The following is a 26,453-nucleotide window of genomic DNA, read 5'->3' as shown; positions in this document are numbered from 1 at the left end:
ACTGAACTGCATCCCTAGCCCATACCTTTCTTCATTCTTATTTCCCATTTCAGGAAGGCTATTTTCATCCACTGGTAGGGAAGGGAGCCCAGCACAGTGGACATCTAATGTATCTGTACTTCTCACCTGCCTTTGGCCCAGCGCCCAGAAAACCCTGTGAAATTCATTAGTATTAAGGGCTTGATAACGGGTAAGTGTGCTAGTTATGAACACAGCCCTTTTCCTGTTAGACTAGGGTTCTGGCTTTTCATGTTTAATTCTTTTCCTTTTCTGGTTCTCTATCATTTCTGTCCATCTGTTCTCTGCTTCTCTTCCCAGCTACCTAGTTAGCAAGACCCTGAGCAATTTCCAGACTTGGTGATTAGTGAACTCTCCTTCAGGAGTTATTAGGAGAGAATCGAGGTGTGTCTTTATATGGACAAATAGGAAAATGCAAGTTCTGTAAATGAATTCGGCTTTCAAAGAAAGTGAGGGCTTTCTGAGCGCTAAAATCGAGGAAGGATCCGTCACACACACCTGCATGTGCTGTTCTTATCTTAGCATCAGGAGCATGTACCCGGCTTTGATGTTCCTCTGGTGGTATGTGCTTTATTTTCCTTTCTAGTTTGTCCTGTGAATCTTAGTAAAATTCTTTAGGAAATCCCAGCCTGTGGAGGCTGAACCACGAGGATGACAGAAGGAGGTTTTGTATGTATTCGTCTTTGAAAACAGGTCTCAGTCTAAGAGGCAGGTGCATCCTAGACTATTCCTAACTTCAGAAGGTTCTAAACTCCTGCGGGACTCCAGGACACCGAGGGAGAGCTGCTTTAGAAGAGTGGACACATGAACAAGAGTGTGTTCGGCTTCAGGGAGTAAGAAGGTTCCGGAGAGCCTGGTTAGGAACCCTTGTTGGGTGGGAAGGGAAAGTTACAAGTGAGGGCCCCCTGTGAGCTGGGGGTCTTCATCCCTTCCAACCTGAACCAGCTCCTTTGAGAGATTATGCTTCTCTTGTCCCTGGGGTTATTTCCTGCCATCAATATCATGTCGATGGAGAGCTCAAGCTTATTCAGGATTTGCTAGCACAAGCTCTCACCTGATCCTGTCGCAGCCTAGAACTTGAGGCTTGTGAGGGCTCAGATTTGTCTTAGTGTCCACAGAGACTAATCCAAACCCTGCCCGTGCCGAGTGTCTCCATACTTCTTGTGCTCTGTTGTATCTAAGGGTGAAATTCCCTTAGTGCCTCAGTTGTATGGAATACAAGCCTGTCCTCCCTGCTTTCCCAGATGGGTGCAGCCATGCACATCTGCATCCACCACCGTGGCTGTAATAGTCCTAGGAAGACCAGCTCTTGTCCGAACTTTTTTTTCAATCCTTTTTCACATTCTGGAAAAATCCCATCCTAAAAGTAAGTACAAAGAGTCAAGTGGGCTCTTCAGGGGCAAAGTTGGTTCTCTTTTGTTTTCATAGCTGTTAATTGGGCACCGCTGCACACTAGGCTGTGCTATGTCGCCTCAGCAGATCTGTCTGCTTCTTGTTCATAACTTAGTGTGCAAATAGAGACCCTGCCAATGCTGAGATCAAGCCAAGCCTGGGTGCATTTCACATCAAAACCCCTGCAAGGTAGTGAGTGGTTCCGGAAGATTGGCGCTTGCACCCTAAATAACATATTGGGTGATCAGAACTCAGAGGAGGTTCCCCCCTGTGCTGGTACACACTTCTCACTAAGGAATAGAGAAGCGTGTACCCGAGGCCCTGCCTGGGCTTCCAGGCATTGCCCTGTCATTAGTTCCAGAGAGCAGGAGGGGAAGTCCTATAGCACCACACCATGGAAAGCAACCACGCCTGGTTGTGCAGGACGGTGCACACCCACCATACGAGGAGGGCCATTAACAACTGCAGGCCATGCAAATTATAAAGAAGTTCAAGGCGGAATGGTGATATTAAGAACAGACTAAGGTGCAGAAGCCTTCATTCAGGGTTTTCAGGAGCTACCCCACCCGCCCTGTTCCTTTTCCTGAGCATGAGTGTGCTGTATAGAGGAATCTCCAGCCCCTTAGAACATGACTTGCAGGGGGAGAACAAGTCTGCCCAGGTGGCTCTTTTAAAACAATCAATTAAGCCTTTAGGTCCTGCCAAACACAAACAGGAGGAGAGGATCGGCTGTGAGCTAAGTACTTCTGAAGAAGCAGCTTCCGGGGTTGTTTTATCTTGACAAGTGAATACACATTTCCCAGGGCGAGCAGGGCATTCGAAACAGAACATTTCCTTTTGATCGTCAGTGGTCCACGTCCACAAACATGATGTTCCTAACAGAACACAGAGACACAAAAGGCAGGAATGTCTCCATTCATGTGGTTGTTGCCTCCTGTCTTCAAGGTTGACATTTGTTTTTCTAGGGGCAAGAACCAAGATGGCGCCCATTCCACTGTCAGCTTTCCTGGAATCCTGGATTCTGACGCCTGTGTTACTTGTGGGGTGAAGATGAACATTAGTGCTGCCTTTGGGTGCAACCATGTCCCTCCCAGACAGGAAAACACCAGGGCAGGGCTTTTCAAATGGGCAGGATGCAGCTTTTTGGGAATGCAACTCTGTGTGTGTGTGTGTGTGTGTGTGTGTGTGTGTGTGTGTGTGTGTGTGTGTGTGTGTGTGTATGTTGGAGGCAGAGGATTATATGAATGATCTTTTGTGTTTTGCTCATGAAGAAGGGTGGGAAGTTAACGAATTATTAAAAAAAAAAAGCTACTTCATCTTTCTTTGTCACGGACAGATACTCTTACTAGAAATGAGTCTCCAACTGTGAGGCCTTCCCTTGATGGAGGAGCAAGGGCATGGCTGTGTGTGGCACTGTCGGAGCCGGAGGAACGGGCACCAGGAGGGGTGGTTTCTTTTTCTAGATTGTCTGAAAATGCTGTTCACCTCTAAATCAGAATCCTAACCGAGAAACTTTTAACACCACAGCCTGTGGCTCAGCTGAAGGTAAAGGTCCCCACTGTGACCTTGGCTTTTGAGTGGTAAATTCAGTGGTTTTTTTTGGACCTAGTAGCCAGCACCTACTTACAGATGGTACATTTAAAGAAAACTAGCAAAGAAAATTTTCCCCCCTCCTGTGGACTCTCTGGACTTCGTTTTTTTTTTCTTTTTTCTTTTGTTTCGTTTTGTTTTCTATCTTAAACTTTAGTATCCTCTTCAAATGTTCGAGAAGCAGTTCACGAACCACTCAATACCCCAGAGGGTCACAGAGGGACTCTGCCTTGCTAAGATAGCAGCTGATGAGTAAGATTTCCTGCTAGTTTTGCACAGAGTGGAGAGGAGTCATGTTCTAGAAATGCCTTTGGAACAGTGGCCATGGAGAAAAGGTTTTGTCTGGTAGCCCATTGTGGGGCGGTTACCGGACTAAGTGAGAGTGGATTGTGAATTTGACATCAGTATTTTGCTCTTCTAGACTACAACCAGTTTAGAGGGTTTATCTGGCTGATGATGAACACTGGAGCTCTCTGAAATGAGCTATGTAAGTAACTACAGGTGTCCATTGGAGTGTTAAGTAGCCTGCCAAATTGTCATTTATAATCAGGTGCACCCGGTCGTATGACTTGGCCAAGGTACATGCACTTGTCTGCGTCCCTGATTCCTCATACGTCAAGTGGAGGCACTACTAAAATCTCCCTCATAGAGAAAAGCAAGGATGAAATGATGTAGGGGCTGTAAAGCATGCGGCTCATCTTCCTCTTTGTTGACCCCCCTCTTCTTCCTCACTCTAGGTAATTCTTGTCATCAGACCACAGAGGACAACAGTCTGCCAAAACCAAACAGGCTTAGGATTTCCTAGCAGAGGAAATTCCTTTGAAAACAGAGTAACTTAAGGAAGACAGGGAGTGCATGCACAGGCAGTATTTCTCTCCAGAAAGGAAGTGGGCACAGCACTCAGCATAACGTGCTCTCCCAGTCTGCCTTTCTTCAGGCACTGCCGGTGTCATGAGCTGCCTTTGCTTCTGCGGAGAAGACTGGGCTGGCACAGAGAGACCGAAACGGAGGCTACGTCCTGAATGGAGGCAGGCGCAAGGCTTAGGTCTGGCCATCGTTCTCGCTAACTCTGGGCATTGCTGGATAAGCCAGCTTACCTCCTCAGGGCTCAGTTCCTTCCCCTCCAAGAAGAGAGAGACAACTATCTGCAAAGCTAAATATCTCCTGACCAGCTCAGAGTCTGAGATTTGAGTGGTTGGCCCTTTTCTGCAGCGGAAGCCTCGCCTGGCCCAAGACTGTGCTGCTATTTACCCTCAGCAATCTGGAGTGACTGGGACTTTACTCTTCTCTACCCTCCATACTTCGCCATCTCAGGCTCTTCCCCTTACGAACAAACTAGAACAAATGAATGAGAGCCTGAATAAAGGGGCGGTGGCTGGCTGTCACCACAGAGGCCACAATGCCTGAGTGACTGTGAGGTAGATGTCCCCCTCGAAAACAGTGTATGCCAGGAAGGGAGGATGTGGGACCATGGCAGGAGTCCAGGCCAGGGAAAACTGACATCTGTTCAGGCTTCCATCTTCCGTGGGATGATAACTGTCTGCACTCGTGTCTGGAGAGTATCCTCGGGGACTCCTGCCGTCAGGTGACCTGGATTGAGCCTGCCCAGGATGACCTTTGGCTTTCCTGTGTGTCTGCCTTCCCGCCCTGCTTTCTGGTCCTCACCACCTACTCCCAACATCTAGCTCATAGTATGAGATGGCAAGATTTCTAAAAGTCAGTTTGGTTATGTCTGTTCTCCAGGCAAGAAACTGGAGGTGCAGAGAGGGGAAGAGGTCAGGATCATGTCGTGGGGGGTGTAAGGGGGTTGGGTGGGGCTGAAACTCACATCTTTGACCTTTGGTTCAATGCTAGGGAGAAGGATGACTTTGATGCCCCCTCACCCCACTTCATCCCTGCCCCCCCTCCCCCGCATGCTCAGCATATTCTCTAGCTATTTTGACTCAACTATTTAATTTTACTGTGTGAGGCAGGAATTGTGGCCCCGCTTTACAGATAGTTTGGAGAGGTTAAGTAAGGTGTTGATAAATGGCAGCCTTCGCCATATTCCAAGCCACATCTTTCGGACCTGTGTGCTCACGGTTTTTCCTCTGACATTTGAAACACAAATGTCCAGCGTGTCCTTCGCGCATGTGAATGGCGAATGTAACCACTGCGGAGCCTTGTGCTCCCATCAAACTGTGACTGATCTCTGTCCTGTTCTTTTGCCATCATTAGAGGGTCGTGAGCATTAACCAAATGATGTGGCTTACATGTGACCAAAGGAAGAACCCAGTAATCATCCCACCAAGGATGTCATGCAGGCCACGTCTGTCCCCAGGAGACAGTTATCAGTGTTTTTGGCTGTATAATAATTTCACTCGATAATTGATGTCCTGGAACTAAGGAGGCTTGCTGAATATCATTTACACAAGAACATGTACACACACCAAATGTTCAACTAAATGGACTAAAACTTTGAAGCTGCTAGTGGCTGTATTTACCAAATTTTAAGAAGAACCAACTAAACATTTTGAGATTCTCAACATGTCCACCTGCAACAGAGACAATCATTCTAGTCGAGGATGAACAGTTTCAGCCTCATGAAATGAAAACCAGACACATATGTGGACATTTTTGTAGGTGTGAGTCATGCCCCTGGGGTAGGATTTTTTATCTGCTCAGACCCTGTCATGGGACCTGGAATGACACCAGTGTTCCTGGCGGCCTCCCTGTGTTTACCTTTTATTCTATCAAGAATCAGATGATAATTTGGTATCATCATCACCATCACCATCATCATCATCATCATCATCATCATCATCATCATTGCAGTGTTTGGATTGAACATAGAGCCTCCTACATGACAGGCAACTGCTCCTTCACTCTTTGAAAGAGCTAGGGTGGTCCTTGTAAATCCCCCAGCTGGACAGCTGCATGGGGCAGTGTGTGGTTGTGCTTCAAAGAGCCAGGTCATTTGAAAGGAATGTGAGAAGTTCATCTTTGGGGACAGAGATTAAACAGTGGGAAAGGAGATAAGTGGTGTGCTGCCCCGCAAGGAATGCCTATCTACAGGTTAACATTTTACCAGCTCCAGCAGAGAAGCTAATGACAGGGCTGCACCGCACAGCTTTGCTTAGAAGAGTCGGTGGCAAGTGGCAGAAATGAGTTTATCATCACTGCACGATGTGTGTAAGGAGGGTCTCCTCCCTACACACTGGGCTCTTTTCCCCTTTCAGACAAGCGCTGGCCTTGCTTGGTTGTAACTATAGCTGAGAGCCAATGTAACACACACTGTGTAGAAAGGAGTCCATAGTAAACACCGCTGTAATAGTATTTTTCCACTGTCACTCAATCCATTAAGACCTGTTGTGTCCTCAAAGCCTAAAAGCACTGCAAAGAAGAACAACAGGAAGGGACTCCTGGCCAGAGGTTTGCCGTTTCTCAAAGAGCAGTTCTTAGACTCACAAGTTGGTAATCAAAGATTTTTTTCAGGGTCTCACAAGAGAAGACCCCAAGGTCTGCATTGAGGTGTTTCTGGTATGCACTGAGAGTTAAGGCTCATGAGTCTGCAGGCACCAGGCCTGGCTATGAAAGCTTCATTTCTGGCTAACAGGGAAGCTGTCTCTAGGAGGGGAGCTTCAGGGAATAAAGGTGTGCAGCCCAAGATCCCCATCGTGAGACATCTGTGGCAAGCACATAGAGTGGAAGAATCAGGATGGGTGGTAAGGGGTCTCTGTGGCAACCAGAGGAATGAGAGAATATGATCCCAATGTTTATGAAGTGCCTCGTTGAGTTACTGATGTGCCCATCGTCAGGGCTTAGTCCTAATGCTTCTTAGTATGTGGTCAGGCCAGGAGGGAAATCCAGGGATTTGCTTTTCCACAAATATTTATCGGTAGATATTTTGGGAACTAAAACAGACCAGGGCGTAGGTGTGATTTATACAGGTGCTTGTCTTTGTGGGGGTGGGTAGAGTGCTATCTATTGAACAGAGTGGGTAGTGACCTTTGGTTGGCTCCAGTTGCCCCTGGCTGAGATGCTGACAACTTACTCCTGGGGGAAGGAGTTTATAGAGGGAGGGTGGGTTGAAAGAGCTGGATATGTGGAGAGTGGGAAGCCGCTCAGTGGTAGTTCCAATCCCCGGCATCTTTCCTCTGCGGCTTTCTGTGATTGTGTCTGGGGAATATTGTTCAGCTTGGGGTCAAGAGACTGAGTAGGAACCTCAGCCTAGCCACAGGCCTGTGGTCCAGCATGAAGACCCTTGGCTTTTGTGACCAAAGAAGCTCAGGGAGCATTCAGGTTGAGTTTTTAGTGAAAGTCCACAGACGTGCTGGAAGGAACATGATCATGATGGGGGATGGAGTAGAGCAGGAAATGGGTTCTTCTGGAAGGCTGGGTCCAGATAACTGAATCACAGAGAACAATGCCCCTTAGTTTAGTTAGTGACCTTGAACTTGGAGCTACTCTCCCACTGTCCCCGCCCCCTTACCAAGGATGTATTTTACATGACTAGTGATGGGATGGAAAAGTCAAGTCCTAGAATGGGTAAGTGGTAGACTGGGTTGGAATCCTTTGGGCAGTTCTTTTCTTATTTTCTAAGTTGCCATAAGAGGGTCCAGAAGGCAATAGTGAGAACTGGGTATGGGAAGACTTCGGTCCTTAGCTTGCCTCTGAGATTTGGCTTGGAGATTGCTTTATTCCAGAGGGGCAGATTTCCTGGAGGTGTGGCTTATGTTGCTGTGCATGGACCTGCTCTGATCCTGTAGCTCGAAAACAAAGAAGACCTATTTTAATACTTTCTTGACCCCTGTCTTGACATGTCAGCCTAGAGGACACCCGGTAGGTTTTATTCAGTAATTCATCCAGACTTCTCTTTTTTGTTACCATTAATGATAATTGAAGTGAGATAGGCATGCTCTTCAAAATGCAGAGTAACTCTTGATCCACCTGCCAGGCAGGGAATAACTTCATCTCATTGGTCCTCGGTTCCCACAAGTGATGCAGAGTCTGTCATGTGAAGGGTTGGTTCAGCTCGGGTGGAAATAAAGAAGCTGAGGACAGTTTGCAGGACCCATTTGCAGGCAGTACCCTCACAGGGCTGCTTTGAAGCAGGCTGGACCCCCTAAAACCCCACAATGGTAGCATTCCTATGGCAAGCTGTCCAACCCAGGTGACACTCCGGTTTGTGGTGCTGTGGAATGGGAAGTGGGAAGTGCCACTGTGTTACAACGCCTTTACTCTCAGCATAGAGAGAGGAAACCATGTGAACGCATACTCACCCAGGTCTGGGAGCTATTTCAAAGTAGCTCCAAAAGGGATTAAAAATCTCCTAGAGGGGGCTGAGGATACAGCTCAGTGGTGGAGCGGTCCCGTAGCATGCACTAGGCTGTTTTCAATCAATAGTATTGAGATTTAAAAGAACAAAAAATCCTTTTGCCCCTCTGGCATTTTCTCTGAATGTATTCATTCTATTCCTTGTTAATAAATCTTTATACCTGGAAGATGAATTGATTCTCATAGACCATCAAAAGTCTTTAGAAGTCAGGGCTAGTGAGGAAAATGTTTGATCAAACAGTGTTCAATGATGACATCCGGATATTCTTTGTTTCATTTAAAAAATGGCCTAGGGGCTCGGAGAGATTGCTCAGTGGTTAGATCACGCATTGCTCTTACAGAGGACCTGATTTCCATTCCTTGAGCAGCTCACAACCTCCTATAACTACAACTCTAGAAACACTGACACCATTCACCTTGGCAGGAACCTGCACACACACACACACACACATACACACACACACACACACACACACACACACACACACACACACACACACACACCCCTTTCCTCCTGTGCATACTTTTTTTTAAAAGTCCAAATCTTTAAAACGTAGCCTTAAAACCAAATGAAATGAGAATCTAAAATAGGTTCAAGAAATAGTGGCCTGGTTGGAGCCATCTATCCAGGTAACTGAGCTCATGGCCATGTACAAGTTCCAACAGATTTTTTTTTTTTTTTTTGGTTTTTCGAGACAGGGTTTCTCTGTGTAGCTTTGCGCCTTTCCTGGAACTCACTTGGTAGTCCAGACTGGCCTCGAACTCACAGAGATCCGCCTGGCTCTGCCTCCCGAGTGCTGGGATTAAAGGCGTGCGCCACCACCGCCCGGCCCCAACAGATTTAAATAGACGTCCCACCACGATTTTCTCACATATGATGTTCCTATACTTACCATTACTTACTAAGTATAAATTCAGTATGAGTTTCATAATTCCCAGTGAGAACTGTGTCTTTCAAACAAAGCTCTTTTTCCTGTTTATGTTTTCCTACATTGACTTACTTTGTACATGTGTGACTTTGTGCACGCTGTGGCGTCTATGTGATGGTCAGAGGGCAGCTTGTAAGAGTGGGTTCTCTCTCGATACCACGTGGGACCTGAGGATCCAACTTAGGTCATCAGGTTTGAGGCAAGTGCCTTAATCTGCTGAGCCATCTTGTTGGAGCCTATAATAATATTCTTTATTCACATAATAGGATGATCGAAAAGATTGGCTTTGAGCAAACAAAAATGCATTATGATTTTTTATCAGAATCAATGCTTTTGTTTGCCCAAGTCTGATGAACAGATAGTACTTCCTACAAGCAAGTTCAGTAGGAAAGTTTAAAGACAAGCGTAAGTTACATTGGCTGCGACGGTGGCTTTATTAGTGATGAATACGAGAAGGACTCTATTTGAATTGGCTTAAGCTTCACTTGAACAATTATTCTACATTTTTAGTTGCTTAAGCATGTAAATGGCTTAAAAAGATAACCCTTATCCACTTTGGGAACTTTCTAAATTTTTTTATTTGGCATTTGAAAATTTCAAGCTGTCTGTCCAGGCTCAAGTCACACATTCTTCAACTTGGGCAGTTCAGCAAAGTCCAAAAGATAAAATGTAACTGGTCTATCTATTCATGTCATCACGTGCAGAAGGTGAATTGTTGGGCCATTTGATGAAAGGAACGCTCAGTTCTCACTAAACTGCAAGCGGGTTTGGCAGATCTTTAGTGGGAAGCCGCTGAGGGACTCTTATTTCATGAAAATTGCCTAACGTTTCTTCGGTTTGCAATCTAGCTACACTTTCAAAAATTCTCAGCATTTTGGGAGTCCTAAAACTGCTCCCCTTCTCTGTCTCTTTTGAGAGACCGATGCATAGGCTAAATACGAACCTAAGAGATTAACCTGCGATGACATGGTAACTGAGGGCCTATGGGAATTCTGGGAAAATTACTTAGAAGGGAATAAACATAGGAAGAGCAGTGAGGTATCAGGTTTTGCTTCAGTCATTCGAGGTAAGGTGGGAAGTCCACCAAAATACAGAGAAGTAATTTCAGTTTTCTCTGTATTATATTGAAACTTTGAGTGGATTTATAATAAACATTCAGTGATTATAAACAAAAGGAAATGTATTGCCTAAAACGAAAACATATGCTATGAATTCTATATAGAATGTATGTGTGTTAAGTTGTCGAAGTTCTTTATTCTCTAAAAGATTTCTTTTTAAAATATGGATATGTGTGTGGTTGTGTGGGGGTTTGTGCATGTGAGTGTTGTGCCCTGGGAGACCAGAAAAGGATGTCTGATCCCCTGAAGCTGGAGTTACAGGCAGTTGTGATTCTCCAGACTTAGGAGCTGGGAACTGAACCTAGGTCTCCTGGTTCTCTTAACCACCCAGTCCCCTCTCCAGGCCTGCTAAGTTCTTACTTAGAGATGCATGGTTCAGGACCCATATGTTTCTGCAAGATCTCAGTTTTACTCCATCACATTCTTTAAACTTAGCCTAGGTTTTGCCATTAGTTATTCCCTACTGGACTTCATAGAAATATTTCATTATTTTACATTGATCTCAAAGAAAGTTTTGAAACAAAAGCTACTAGTGATAATTGTATCTAAGCACATTTTTCCAGTTTACACATTGCCTTCCAATTATAACCCATGTACCTCCATATTCTTATGTGCTAATAATCATTATATGTACTATTTTATAACCTACATCTTCACTGAAGGCATCTCTACTGGGTTTTCTGCTTTATTTATACTATTCAAATAATTCCAGGCAGGGCATTTCAGATTCATAAGATATATTAACCATATTAAGTGTACATTTAAGAACACTGAGCATGTGAGTGTGCATTGCACACGCCATGACATGTATGTGGAGGTAAAAGGACAGCTTGTGGGAATCAGTTCTCTCCTTCCATCCAGGGCTGGAACTCATTGTCATCAGATTATCTTGCCGTCCCCCTCCCCCTAAGTGCACATTATTGGATATGTCAGGCATGCAGAAAATGAGGGAGGAGCCAGCAGCTTCTGAGAGTCAGATAGGATTCCTAAGAAACGCTAAACAGAGGTGCTAAGTGAAAAACCTGAAGGACATGTTAAAATTAGAATCTAATGTATAATGGTATCAAACACGGTGACTAGTTTTAGATAAAGATGGAATGGAAAAATAAAGACGTGTACTCATCATGTTGGGTTGGCAGTGCCCACATATGTGTGTTATGGGTTCTCCGTGGATCTACATTTTTTTTCCCATGAAACCCATTTGGCAAACTATAGCTACTAGTTTCCTTGTTCAGTGGTAGAGGAAGAATGCATCTTTGGCTCCAGGTAAACTCCCTTCTGTTGGGCCCTCTGGCTCCAATCTCAGCTCAGATCCTTATAACCTTATCATTGGCAGAGAAAGCTCATGGGCAGAAACAGAGTGACGGGTCATATGAACATTTCTCTTTGCTTTTAGAATGTCCTGAGTGTGTTAACGTAGCCTAGCTAGTGCTTTTTGACCCCACCAGGTGTTTGAGATAAATTTAATGCCCTGTGCAGTGTGAGCATCTGAATTTGGTGTGGGAGTGTTTCTGCCCACGACTCTGGGACAACCTGCCTGTCACTGTCCTTGGAGGTTACCACAGGACAAGATCTTGAAGGTTTTCATAGTCTCTTATCAGTAGAAGAAAACACTGTGTCTCCACTTCTGTGTGGGAGGAATTTATGTGGGCCAAAGACAGAAGCCGATTTAGCTATGAGATTGGGTCTTGAGTCAGCACATTGTCTACAGGTGCTTAAGCAAATATTTGCTGAATAAATGAATGTGTGCCAAGAGTTGGGGCTAGCGAAGGAGCTAGGCAACTTGAAGGGTGGAGAAAGAGGAAGTTATTGGGGTTTAAAACTGGATTTACAGTGTGTAAGCTGAGCAAAGTAATGTGAGACTGTTCCTGGAGCTCAGCTGTAAGTCCTTGGCCAAAGACCCCTGGCTCTGCGAGCCAAAAAGAGCTGCCCAAGTGTTTGTTCTTTTGCAAGTGGAGAATGCCCAAGAGAAGGAGGAGGAGGAGGAGGACTTGGGGGAGGCGGGAGAGCTGCGTGTCCTTAGAGTTATATCTTTCAAACACCAAATGCCTCCATGAAAGAATTCCTGTCTACTTCACCCCACGTCAAGCACTGAGGCCAAACCCAGGACTTTGCACATGCAAAGAATGTGTTTTATCACTGGCCTGCTCCCCCAGCCCAGCTGGTTGGTGTTAATACAGGGATTGGGACTTCAGAAGTGAGAGAGGTGTAAAGGTCCTAACTGGGTGATGCGGAGGCATTACTACAGTCCTAAGTCAACTACCGAGAGTCTGCCCTGGCTGATGACTTAATTAGAAGGTATGTGAGAAATATTGCCGGGCGGTGGTGGCGCACGCCTTTAATCCCAGCACTCGGGAGGCAGAGGCAGGTGGATCTCTGTGAGTTCGAGGCCAGCCTGGTCTACAGCGTGAGTCCCAGGAAAGGTGCAAAGCTACACAGAGAAACCCTGTCTCGAAAAACAAAAAACAAACAAACAAAAAAATCTTTTGCTGGGGGAAATGTCCGTTGATGTACATCAGGTGAGAATATACGCTTGCACACTTACATGAACAAAAACGTAAGGCTCAGGTTGGGTCCCCAAAGCTGGTCCCTTTGGAGTGATATCGTTGGTGAAGGCTCAACCCAGTCTAGTGTCCCACTCGTGCAGAAGTCTGTCACCCGATCCAAACAGAACACAAACTGGAACTTACCACATCTGGCCTCGGGTGGACCTCTCATGAAAGGTGTTTGCTAGCATGATGGAAGCAGGATTTCACATCACCAAAAGAACAGGCCACAAAACTGTTTCAGGCCTGTTGGGGACAACTATCTCCTGACACGGAAACCCCAGGAATGAAGTATGGGGAAGGATTCTCGGATCATCCCAGAGAACCAGAACTCCCCAAACAGAACACGGAAACTGAAAAGCTATGGGATCCTGTGTCCTCGGTGGTCCCCAAGCAAAGTCAGCTGACATTTCTGTAAGCAGGGCAGTCCCGGCCTACCCAGTGTGAAAAGCCTCTCTCCATTGCAGCCAATGGCGGGGAAGATCGTCTGAGTCTTCCTCGCCCTAGGCAGCTTCAGGGCTAACCTCAGGCAAAGCTGTGGTTACTGAGCATCACTGAGCAAGCTGTGTCCTAGGGAGCGAGCTTTCTGCGACAAATATTCTGGAATCTGATAGACTCAAACACAAAGTTAGGATCGTGTCATTGTCCCTGAAGGAGTGTTTTCCTCGGGGAACCGCTTCCCTGAAAGGGTAAATGCAACATGCAGAGAGTAAGCAGAAAGGCAAAGATATGGGGCAGGGAGGAGAGAGAAGGAGGCTCCAGAGAAACTAACAAGCAAAACTAAGCCATTCTTGTCTGATCTTAGGGATTCTTGTGTCCCCAGCAAAACCGCAAATGAGGCTCTAGATGCTGTACAAGATAACAGCCATGCTGGGAAGCCCGAGAACTGTTTTTTTGTTCTTGCCTTAAGCCTTTCATTGCTATCTACCTCCTTGGGGATGTGTTCCTCAGAAGCAGCCAGCTGAGCATTTGCTGAAGTTATCAGTTTCTCGAGAGTCAATGGCGGGCATTGATAGAGACGTGTGGAGGAACATTCCACCTGAGCAAGGCTAAGATTAAGACACGGGGACTGATGGAGGATCGGATCAGAGTAAACACACCCAGTCAAGGGGAAAGAAACAGCTTCTCTACCTGCCCCATTAACCACAAATCCGAGGGCCAAGCCGGGGGCAAAGGACGGAGGGAGGGCTCCCCAGATCACGATTAAGCAGCTGCAAATTGAACCATTAATCTCTGTGATGCAGCTTTAAAGGAAAAAAGCAGCTCTGTTGCTGATGAAAATGTCACAGGCTCCACGCTGGGAAAGTTCTTCTGGTTCCAGGGTGGCTCTCCCTTGGGGGAGCTACGGGGATTGGTTTGGGAGATGGCAGGTCCTCTGGCATCACCCAACCATTTTATTATAATCATAAAGGGGAATGAATAGGGCGCTCCTTGAAACACTCCCCTAGCATTTGCAAATGGTTTCAGCTTCATCAATTTGATGGCTTTTCTCAGAAGCACCAGATGAGGAAAAGGGACTCACCCGCTTCCGCCACAGCAGTGATAGTGTTGGTTCTTTCTGTGGTGCTCTAGGGAAGGGGTTTAAAGTCCTGTCATGGGGCACATGGGTTGTCACCGGCCACCTGCTGTCTCCGCCCTGCTGCTGAGTTTTACATCGCCCTGACCTCAAGGTAGGAGTACCTGACATGGGGCTGCCAATGGGGTTCCATAGCGTTCCACAATGGATTCAGCCTCTTTGAATCAAAAGAACATTACAGGACTCTAGGCCTGCTTCAGACATGCTTTGGGGCATGTCGCAGTATCTAATGCTAGCCATCTACTTTCTATGGACCAGGCACTGTTCCAAAGGCTTCATGTGTGTTAATTCATTCAGATCTTTAAAATCTCTCTCTCCACATGGCGTTGGACATTGACGCTCACAGTATAAGTAACTTGCTCAAAGCTCCCCGGCTTATGGAGGGAGGGAGGTCAAGTCAGCAGCTCTGAGCTCCAGGGGTTCACCCTTTCCTGAAGTTCAGGGCGTGCTGTCCAGCTGTGTGGTCAGCTTGACTACTGCACCAGCCACCGTGGTGGGGGAGTAGAAAGAAGAAGGTTTGGGGACCTGCTGACCTGGCTTTGAATCCCAGCTCTCCTGCAGGTCAGCTATGTGAGCTTGAGAAAATCACCTGAGTGTAAATTGGAGTGTCTCTTGGAAGAAACGATGGGTTATCGTTCACAGAAGCACTTAGCGGAGGACAGAGCCTGGAGTAGGCTGTCAATCAATCTTAGTTGTTTTCAGGCCTCATCCACATGAAATACAGCCACTAGGAATGAAGCATGTCTATTTCAGCTGCAGGCCTTTGGAATTTCATGTGTTTTCTTAGTCCCCCCAGAGGAGGTACTGTGGTGTATGTGGGCTTGATAAGTGGGTAGGAAGAACCGGGCAGTGTATACATCGAACCATTAATAACGATGTGGCTCATATGTTTGAAAGCCAAGGATATGTTCATACAAGGCCAGAATATGTTTTTACAGCTCCGCAAACCATTCATCCACCTCAGCATGACTTTTTGAGGGCCAGTTTTAGAATTTCAATGTTTTCTCTTTTCTCCTTACAGAGCGATTTACACTGCAGGGCAGTTTCTGGACTTGGCAGGCTGGAGAGTTGGTGTCTGGGCATTTCTGTTTCTTTAACTGTTTATGAAGGATGGGGAATCCAGCTTGGAGAGATTTGGGAGCCTATGAATTTTGTGAAAAAAAAAAATGAAAAACTCAGCTCCAACCACTTTTTGAACATAAAAGGAAAATAATCGGTTTAAAAATATGTACATAAATTTACATGTTGGGATCCCTGCCGAAACCTGGGAGGAGGGAATTGTGGGAATGAAGGAAGCTAGAGAATTCCATGAAGGCTGACTTGAGGAGTACCTGGGTTCTTGTGAGAGGGAGGACTTGTCCTGTTGGGAGTGTGGGCCTGGCATGGTGCACAAGTTTCCAGGGGGAGAGTGCTCTCTACTGTATTTGGCAGCTTGGGAAACTGCAAATCCATTCACAGCTAACTTCTATCTGAACCTGAATACAGAGGGGAGCACATTATGGCTTTGCGGGTTTTTTTTTTTCCCCCAAAGTGATTTGAATTCTGTCCAGCTCTGCGACAATGAAGCTGCCCTCCTGGATTGGACTAGGGGTCCATGAAACATCTCATCATTTGTGGAAGCAGGAGCTGACAAAGTGTATTTGTATTAGTCAGGGTTCTCCAGAGTAACAGAACTTGTGGAATGAATGTCTCTCTTTCTCTGTCTCTCCATATATGGAATTTATTAAGATGACTCACAGGCCGTGGTCCAGCTAGTCCAACAGTGACTGTCTACCAATGGAAGGTCCAAGAATCTAGTAATTGTTCAGTCGACAGGCTGGATGTCTCAGCTGGTCTTCAGTCTACACTGGAATCCTGAAGAAGTAGTCTCTAATGCCAGGGAAGGAATGGACTTGCTAGCAAGGGTGGGAGAGAACAGGCAGAGAGAGCCAGGTTTTCTCTCCAGGCAGAGGGTATGGCCCAGATTAGAGGTGGGTCTTCCCATCTCAAAAGATATGGATTAGAGGTGTGTCTTTCCACCTCAAAAGATATGGATTAGAGGTGTGTCTTTCCACCTCAAAAATCCACATTAGAAGTGGGTCTTCCCACTTCAAATGATCCAATTAAGAAAAAAAACAAAAACAAAAACAAAAACAACAAATCCCTCACAGGTATACCCAGCCACTTTTGGGTTTTAGTTAATTCCAGATATAGTCAAGTTGAGAACCAACAACAGCCATCACAATATTTTATAAATAACAGTGACTAATGTCACAGTAATGTGCCATTAATGTCCCGTCTATATGAGAAAATAGGAAACATTTGGAAATCGCCTGTTGCTGTCCACACGTAGAGGCGGACCTAGAGTCTATGTCCTTTGATCGCTTAAGTTCTCATTGTCTTTATTTCTCCACCTATCTTCTCTCTCCAGCCCTCAAGGCTGCTGCTTATATAGACATCAAAGCCAGGGACGTCACCACTGTTGGCCAACAAGGCCAGCTCCATGGGTGTATGATCTGTGCAGACATCCAGGGTCCCATGCTAAGAAGGAACCCGTATCTGGATTTAATGTTCTCCTGTGGTAGTCTTGGAATTCCTGATATTTTGAGGGAGGAAGGATCCATGTCTTCATTTTAAACTGACCCTCCAAATTGTATACCCAGTTCCGATATCCACACTTCACTCTGCTCGTTTGCCTGGATAGTGCATCACTTTCTCCCCGGCTCCCTCTCTCCTCGGACTCTGCATGTCAGTCATGCCCATCCCGGGATGTACATAGCTGTTTCATTCTCATACCCCCTAACTGCCTTCTTGGAAGCTGATCAACTTGGGAAAGGTTAGGGCTGTGAGTATACACACACACACACACACACACACACACACACACACACACACACACACTTCAGATTTGATCAGATTTTCCAGTGTATGGATTCCAGGAGCGTTCAGTACGTCTGGAGAAAGCATTGTGACAGACAGTGAATGCTACAAGTGACTGTCCTTCACAGTGGCATTTTGTATGGCCACCTAGGGCAGTGTTTATGTGGTGTGTGTGTGTGTGTGTGTGTGTGTGTGTGTGTGTGTGTGAGAGAGAGAGAGAGAGAGAGAGAGAGAGAGAGAGAGAGAGAGAGGGAGACAGAGAGAGAGAGGGAGACAGAGAGACAGATACAGAGAGAGACAGAGACAGAGACAGAGAGAAAGAGAAAGAGAGAAACAGAAAGGGAGGGAGGAAGGGAGGGAGGAAGTTCAGGGATATTATTTTTAAAGTAAAATGAGATAGATTTGGGAGCTGATGAGGAGCAAGCTACAAGGAAGGAATAATGGACATGAAGCCAGGTACCTTCGTGTCTGCCCTGACCCGCTTTGGATTTCTTCAGTGAAGTCCTTCCTGTGGTTCCTTGCTACTGACACACAAATAAAATTGCTGTCCCAAGATAACTGTTGTCAGTGGCCTCTTCAGGCAGGATTTACTTATTTATTTGGGGGGACAAGGTCTCACCATATAGTCCTGGCTGGTTTGAAACTCACTCTGTAGACCAGGGTGGCCTTGAACTCACAGAGATCCACCTGCCTCTCTCTGCCTTCCCCATACTGGGATCTTTGAATGAAATCTTAGTGCCAGGTTAGGTTTCATAGTGACCAGGAATTAATTTCTGACCAGTGTATGAAGGAGGGGTAAACAGGCCACACAACCACACGCAGGTACAGACGGGCCACTGAACAACCTGGCATTGCAACAATCTGCATCACAGAAGAACATTCTGGACCCAGTCTCTGGAGTCTGGAGTTGGTGTTGCTGGTCAGAAGGGGTGAATGGGCAAAATACAGCCTGCCTGCCTGGGCTATGTCTGTGCAGGGGTGTCTTGTAAAACTTACACAAGGACTAGAAAGATGGCTTGGTCATTAAAGGCTAGGCTCATAACCAAAAATATAAAATTCACACAAAGTTGAAGACTGAGCCGAGCAATTCCATTATAGGTTCCATTATAGGCTGATAACATTAACAATAACAATAAACACCTATAAGGGGCTGGAGAGATGAGTCAGTGGTTAAGACCCAGTGTTGCCTTTGCAGAGGACCTGAGTTTGGCTCCTAGTGCCCAGGTTGGGCAACTCACACTGCTTGTAATCCAGCTCCAGGGGATCTGACTTCTTCTGAACTCCTTTGGGCACCTGCACTCATGAGCACATGCCTCTCTCATACACATAAATATATTTTTTTGAGGTACATCTAAGTCAGGCCGAGTGGCCCATGCCTGGAATTCTAAGAAGCAAAGGCAGGAGAATCAGCAGTTCGAGGTCAGCTGGAGCTACAGAAGACATTGTCTGAAAAACAAAACCAAGAACATAATGCATTCTGACTTTAAAGGCCAAAATGGATCTCTGTAAAAATTTGCAAAACACGTAAAAGAATTTAAAAAAATGGTTCATTGTCTTACACTCAGTAGATCTATCCTTTCTCACGGATTTTTAAAGAGTTTTCCTTGCGTGGATTCGACCAGAAAGAATGGTCTAGTATAAGAGGCTCAAGAAGCACTTGGCCCATCTGGAGAAGATGTGATCGCGCATCCAGCATCCACGGCCAAGAGGATTTGTTGGTTCGCAGGGAGGCGCCAGTGTTGGGGAGGGTTCAGAACGGTTAAAGTGCGTATGAGGATGTAGACGTGACATGGGGGATGTTGGGGTGCCTTCTTGGGATTCTTAGTCTCATTAATAAGATAATTTAAGGATGGACTCATATGGAAGCTCAAAGACACTTTTATTAGTTGAAGAGAAAACCCTTGCCCCAGGCAGGCGAGCTGTAAATCTCGCAGCTGCCCAGAGAAAGAGAGTGGAAGAGAGAAGGGGTGGGGGGGAAGCCATACCATTTGAAGAGGCATGGTAGTCAGGCACACAGAAGGTGAGAGCAGCCATATGGCAGGGGGAGAGGCTTTAGGGAAAGAGCGAGAAAGCCCCAAATGTTGGGGAAACCCAAAATGTCAAGGAACGCATGCTCTACAAAGATAAAGAAAGAAAGAGAAGTTAGGTTTTCCTGGCTAATTCAGGCCAGTGGGCAGCTGCCTGGCTGGAAGCTACCGCACTGGGGGTCCTAAGGAGGAATAGACAGCATACAGTACCTCAGAGGGTCTAATTCCACTTGTCTCCAACTGGAATGAATGCTGGGTCTCCACCCAGGCTAGAGATTCTGTTCTCTTGACCAAAAGGACTTTTTCGGCTCTAACCTAAGTGCTCCTCCTGTGTACCTGAACCGGGCTTGAGAGAGGAATGTCTCAGGGGCGCCTGGTTAAAAATAATAATCTCTCTTCATGTTGGATTGTTGTGGGTTTGTGGTACTCCCCCCTCTCCCCCCGCCGCCGCACCCCCCCCCCCCCATTCCTTTTTCTTCATTGTGGTTGAAGACAGTGTCTGTGCTTTAGGTTTTGTTTAAGCCCCAGGATGCTTTTCCAGGAGGGAAATGATTATCCAAGCACTCAAATGAGGTTTTAACCGAATCGCCAGACCCTCTTAGGCTCGTGGCCTTCCTGTGTTTGTCAAGCATGCATCCGTCTGTTGCTCTGCTGAGATCTCCTGTGTTGCTCATGCTAATGGACTCTGTGGATAAAGATCTCACAGATTTATTTTTGTGGCCAGTATATTGATTTTAGGGAAGAGAGGAGATCTTTCTTTTCTTTCTTTCTTTCTTTTTTAATTCTTTGGTATTTCATAATGTATACAACCTGTTTGGATCTTTTATATAGCATGATTTTTCCTTTGTTTAGTTAAAAAAATAATTGAAGACTTTATTGTTAGTATGACTTGAAAGACAAGAGGACCTATAGTTAACTTGAGAGTTAAATTATAACTTGCAGCCTTTGAACAAAGACTCCTTTAGCAATTAAAAAGAGGAAGGAAAAGTCAGTGCCTGAGTTAGGAGTGTGGAGACCTATCTTCTCTGCCTTCGTTCTTCAGACAGGGTCTCACACTGGAGCCCAAGCTAGCCTGGAGTTTATTCTGTAGCCCAGGCTGGCCTGGAACTCGTGGTAATCCTCCTGTCTCCTGAGTGCTGAGATTGTAGATGTGAGCCACCATGCCTGGCTGCTTTTTCTGTTTTTATTTAAGATTCATTCATTAATCTTTAAACAAAATAATTTATTGTGTGAACTTGGGTGAAAATGACTATCCGCTCTTTTGTGTTGACACTTTGAAATGTATTCAGTTTAATTCACTGTAATTCAACCGTCGTCTTGGCATTTATGGACATCTACCTTGTAGGGTCTGGGGCTGCAGGATCAACTCAGAAGCAGAGGCTCTGGGTACCTGATCCAGAGTGATACACGCCGTCTAAATGGGTAAATAGAATCTCATTGAAGATACAAATGATACATTTGTTTTAATTTCCTTAATTCGGGAGTGTTTGACAGGGCTGATGATAATAATCAGGATACCAGATGTTATTAATGTTTCCCTCTAAAGGCTGAAGCAAACTGGAGGTGCCTCCCCCAGCTTCACTGAGACAGCACGATAAGGCCTGCCTTATATTGTGGGGTTTGGGGTGCTATCCCAGGTACCTTGGTCGTGATGGGCCCAATTCTGAGTAGGGACGACGCTTCTGAGATTAGATGGGTCACCAGTCAAAGCCTGCACATGCAGACAGAGGTCACAGTGGGCTGGCTGAGGCCATAGCTTCTGTTGACCGCTTTCAGACTTCCACAGAGGCAGGTCTAGGAGGTCGAGGCCATCATTTCAGGATCTAGTGGTTCTGGGGCCAATCAGCTTCTTGTCTGATGAATGATCCCTAAATTGCTACCAGACAGGAGCTGAGGGTCCTTTGGCAGTATTTTGTTTTTGTTGTGTTTAACAGTCCTTTGGGCTCATGGTTTGCAGTTAGGAAGTAAACTCAGATTACATGGTGGTCCCATTTAGATATAAGTAAGGGTCCCATGAGTTTGGTGTGTAGGCCTGTCCCATCTAAACTCATAGGTCTCCCCTACCTTTTTTTTTTTTTTTTTTTTTTACAGTGCTGTGGATGGAACTCATCCATCTTCCCTCACATATTCAATGTACTTTCGAAGTATTCCGCAGGAGAGCTGATTTTCCTTGAAGGCAATTCTCTTTTAGAGCAATGAAGCTTCTTTTGCTTTAAAACAGCTCAAGTTGTGCTCTGTTTTTTAAGGAAAACTGAAAGTATTCATTTTGTTTTATCTTCTAGGTCCAGTCTTTTCAGAAGTTAGGAATTTAAATATTAAAGATTAGGCAAACAATCATGCATGAGGATGATAACTGTGGATCTGCCAATTATGTCTCCCTTAAAATAAACCTGGCCAGTTTTTTTAAAGATCACAGTCTTATCTTGAAGAGAAGGAACTGCTCGGATGCCTTTGTGTGTGTGTGTGTGTGTGTGTGTGTGTGTGTGTGTGTGTGTGTGTATTTCTGTGTGCCTATGTATGAGGATATGTCTGTGTGCTTGTGTGTGTGTGTGTATGTATATGAGCATATATGTCTGTGTGCCTATGTGTGTATGTGTATGAGTATATGTCTGTGTACATCTGTGTGTGTATGTGAGTGTGTGTGTGTGTGTGTGTGTGTGACATTTTTTGCTTCACTCGTGCTGTGATTGACAGCACTCTCCTATCATCTTCCATTTTCATATGTTAATCACTGGCCATTCTTCATGACCTCTCCGTGCAGCAGCTGGAATATAACTATGAAATGCTGCCCACTGGAACAATAGTGGGGAGGGCCTCTGAAGGCTACAAATGGCTCAGGGTCATGTCCTGGGTCAGGAGAAGCTGAAAGGTTAGTCTAGTGGTCAGGTCCTGGGCCCTGGGAAAAGCAGACCTCTAAAAGCAGAGGGAACTGAGAAGTTAGAAAGTCTATGGTGACCCTGGCGGCCTTCATGGAAGAAGGGTCTCACAGGCTCTCAGAACCTCCTTTGATTTGCTGCCATTCCATGCAATGTTTAGTAACAAACAGAGTTCAATGACCAGCGTCTAGACAAACAGATCATGGCCCTGGCAAACCCTGCCTTCTGATGACATGTTATGTCTTTGCGGAACAGAGAGGAAGGAGCCAGCTTTGATATTCTAATACGCTGCCTTTGTGAGCTAGCAGCAAATAAGAGAGGCCAAGACATGGATTCAGCTAACCAGACCTGCTCTGGCTAAATTAGAAGGCATTCCCCACTTTGTGGCTTATGATTTTCCTGCTGTGTCTTCCTCCAGGCGTTAGGAAGCTGCCGTGAACTTTAGTGAAACGTGAGAGGCTTAAATATTAATATTTCTGAAGCCCTCGGGGTAGACTCAACCACCTGCTTCCCCCCAAGAGCAGCTGTCAGGAAAAGTCCTCACTGAAGAGACACCATTTTTCTCTTTAAACCAAATATTTGGTTAAAGTTGGATTTTAATTGAGCCAGGGTACCTTCCGAGGTATTTCATGGTCCATGACTAGGCTTTTCTTTGTATCTCAGAATGCTCTCAACTGCTTGCTCCACCCCCTTCTGTCTATAAAGTATCTATCACACACTGTCACACTTGGACACATCTCGTGTGTGTGTGTGTGTGTGTGTGTGTGTGTGTGTGTGTGTGTGTACACGTACGCACGCGCACACACATGTATGATGAGTACTTGTGACAAAAGGTAAAACTCCATTTCTATTGGGATTAAAATGCAAAAGACGATAGGGAAGGGCTGAGGTCTTTGAGTTTTATGTAAATCATTGCTGGAGTAAAATACACCCTAAAGAAATAGGCCTTTTAAAACACAGTCCAAGGTGGATATACTGTGTATACAACAAAGGGTGCTTACACAACATGGTTGGTAATTTTCTTCAGGGCTGAATTCAGGCTTTCACTTTGAAACAATTCATTTTCAGCGTCTATGGGGGAACGTTCTTCTTCAGTTCTTCAAGCACATTTTTTCTTTGCAGGCATTGCATTGTTTACCTATTGTTAATGGTTCCTCACAAATATTTACCAAATGTTTCTAAACTGTTCAAGACTCTGACAGCCTCCCCTTTGGTATCCAGCCTTTTAAGGTAATCTCACTGTTAGCATCTGTGCAATTAGCTGGGAGCATTTTAATAACAGGCAATAATAATTGCTGTTTGCTGATCGTTGTGAGGAATTTCCCGTGTGCATTTATTTTTAGGAAGACTAGATTGCTGCTTAGCACATGGGGACACTGATAAAGACTTTAATTATTGTGTGAGAGGTTCTGGAGGATGAGGAACAAGAATGTGTATGTGTGGAGAGGGTTTCATATTTTGTGGAAATCTGTGAAGAGATTTTTCAGTTCGTATAATTGCTAAAAGCATAGTGCTTCTGCAGTGAAAGGTGTTTACAGATAGCCCCAAGTCTATAAACATGTTCATGTGCAGAACAAAATGTGCACAATTCAACAAACTGCTAGCTGATAAAACCCAAAGCCTATGTTTTTGCTATTTTTTTTTGAGAGACAAGGTTTTATCATGGACATAGATTAATTCTATAGGGATTTTTTTTGGAAGAAAAATCAGTGTTACCTGATTTAATAGACTTGTATTTGCATGTTTTTTTTCCTAAAGGAATAACAAATGGCCAGCTCTCTCTTTATTAATGTAAATGTTAATTACAACATAAAAGAATTATTTATACCTGATCCTCCCCCAGTATTTACCTCAGAGATGAAAATGTTTGATCTTAAATAACTTTAGCCTGAGTAATTAGGTTCAGGGATCAAGAACAGTAGATGAGCTCAATTAACACATATATGTTCATGTACCAGGCATGCTAACTGGCTGTTAACTGGACAGACACATTAAATTCCTGCAAAGATTCTCAGTTTCAGCTCAGTGAAATTCCAGGGGACCTGGATTGCAAAGCAAAAATAACTATTGTTGTGTTTTATTTTGGTTTTGCTTAACTTTAGACTCATTTCTTACTTAGGTAAGGCTAACGGTTTTGCTGCCTTAATAGTTATGGAATAGAAGCAGACCCACAGGTGGTTGGCCATCGACCCTGCACTGAGACCTCATTAAGGTCTTACTGCTTTAAGGGGCGTGGTCCAGTTAGGGCTGAGGTCATTGCAGAATTCTACCCTTCTCTTCTTCTGGAGGTGACTAAACTCACAGATGGGAGGATACTGGCAATGCCAGAAGTCTAGGTTTGGAAACCCCTAGCCTTCTAGTCCAGGGTTCGTCCTCTCAGAGATGTCCTTAAGGTTGTCGGCCTTAGTCTCTCCGAATTCTGCTGCTGCATCCTCTTGAAGCTGGGACTGCTATAACAAAATGTAGCCAACCAAGCGGCTGATGCCCAGGATGGTTCTGGAGTGTGGCTAGCCCAGGATGAAGGGCACCATCGGGTTTGGTGTCTATTGAAAGTTTTCTTCCAGATGTTGTCTGCTGTGTCCTTCCGTGAAGGGCTGTGAGGGTTTCCTCTTCTGGAACCTGGAATAAGGACACTGTCCCGTCCTCATGACTTAACTTCCAAAAGCACTGCCTCCTATCACAGGATAGAATAGGGAGGGCAGCGCTCTCAGACTGTGGCCTGGCCTCCCCTTAACCATCTCACACACTCTACACTCCCCTTGGTCCAATCACGAGAACCTTTGGATCTGTGGCCCTTTCACACCCTTGTGTGGGTGGTACACAGACCGGGGCTCCTTCTGTCTTATGCTGTGACAGAGTGGCCTCTTGGACAGCATCCTTGGGACTTCAAGCACGAGATACTCTGCTCTGGGGCTGAGTTAATGTGGCTTAGGTGGGAAAAGGAGGTCTCAGTAGGGACAGACACGTTGCTCTCTGCTCTCACCTAATTTTTCAACACTGCTCCTGCTCAGAAAGATTTTTAAGCCCTCCCAGCCCCCCATGATGGTTAATTTTGACTGTCAACTTGGTCATACCTGGAATCAACTGAAACACAGCTGCTGGGCACTTCTGTGAGGAATTTTCTTGATAACATTCGTTGGAGCAGGGAGGACCACTCTAAACATCAGCACCTTCTGGCGACGGTCCAGATAAAAGGCGACAGAAGAAAGGAACTTTGCTTCTTGCCCCTCACCTTCTATCTTGCAGGGAAGTTCGTCTGTCCTGTTCCTTCCACATTTCTTCACTGATAGCAGAACCAGCTTCTTCAGGATTCCAATGGAGAATGGAGAGCAGCAGCTCTCCAGGAATCCTCCAGGCCTCCAGCGCCAGAGGGGACTGCTGAGATGTCCAGCCTTGTACACGAACAGCTACTGGATTCCCGACCTCACAGTGTGAGGTAGCTGCTGTGGGACTATGCAGATCACATCCTGTAAGCCAGTCTAATAAATCCCCTTTTAAGAGGCATATATATATATATATATATATATATATGTTATATTACATTATATATATAATGTATAATATATAATACATGTATATTAATTCCATCAGTTCTGTTCCTTTAGAGAACCCTGACAGAAACATAAAAAAACAAAAACAAAGCAAGAGACAGCAAAAACAAAAACAACAAAACCACAACCTCCCCGTATCATTTTCAGACCGCTGAGCATCTTGAGGTGATGTGAAGGAGAAGTGTGCCTCACACCTTCAGGCGCTGGAACACTCTGGTCTCTAGTTGGTGGTGCTGTTTGGGAGGGTTAGGCGTCACAGCCCTGCTGAGGGAAGCTGTCACTAGAGGCAGGTTTTGGGCGTCCGCAGCCTCACCCTACTTCTAGCTGTCCTCCTCTGCTTCATGCTGGTGGCTGAAATGCGCTCGCTCAGCTTCTGCTCTTGCTGCCCGCTCCCATGCCTCCCTGCCATGGTTACCCTCTTCACCATCTCCAACCGTAAGCCCAAATAGGCTTTCCTTCTGTAAGCTGTCTTCGTCGAGGTGCTCAGCGTGGCAACAGAAAAGCAGCTAACACGGCGCTGGTTTTTCCTTTTGGATTTTGAGTCTCTCTGTGCAGCCCAAGTAGGCCCTGGCCTTGGATCTGCCTCTGCCTCCTGAATGCTAGTCCCCAGGTCAGTTTAGCTAGCCGCCCCAGTGCCAGCCTCGCCATGGTCAGT

Source organism: Peromyscus californicus, unplaced genomic scaffold (assembly GCF_007827085.1).
Source record: "Peromyscus californicus insignis strain IS unplaced genomic scaffold, ASM782708v3 Scaffold_18__1_contigs__length_77618521, whole genome shotgun sequence".
NCBI lineage: Eukaryota > Metazoa > Chordata > Mammalia > Rodentia > Cricetidae > Peromyscus > Peromyscus californicus.
Note: the sequence above shows the minus strand (reverse complement) of the source record.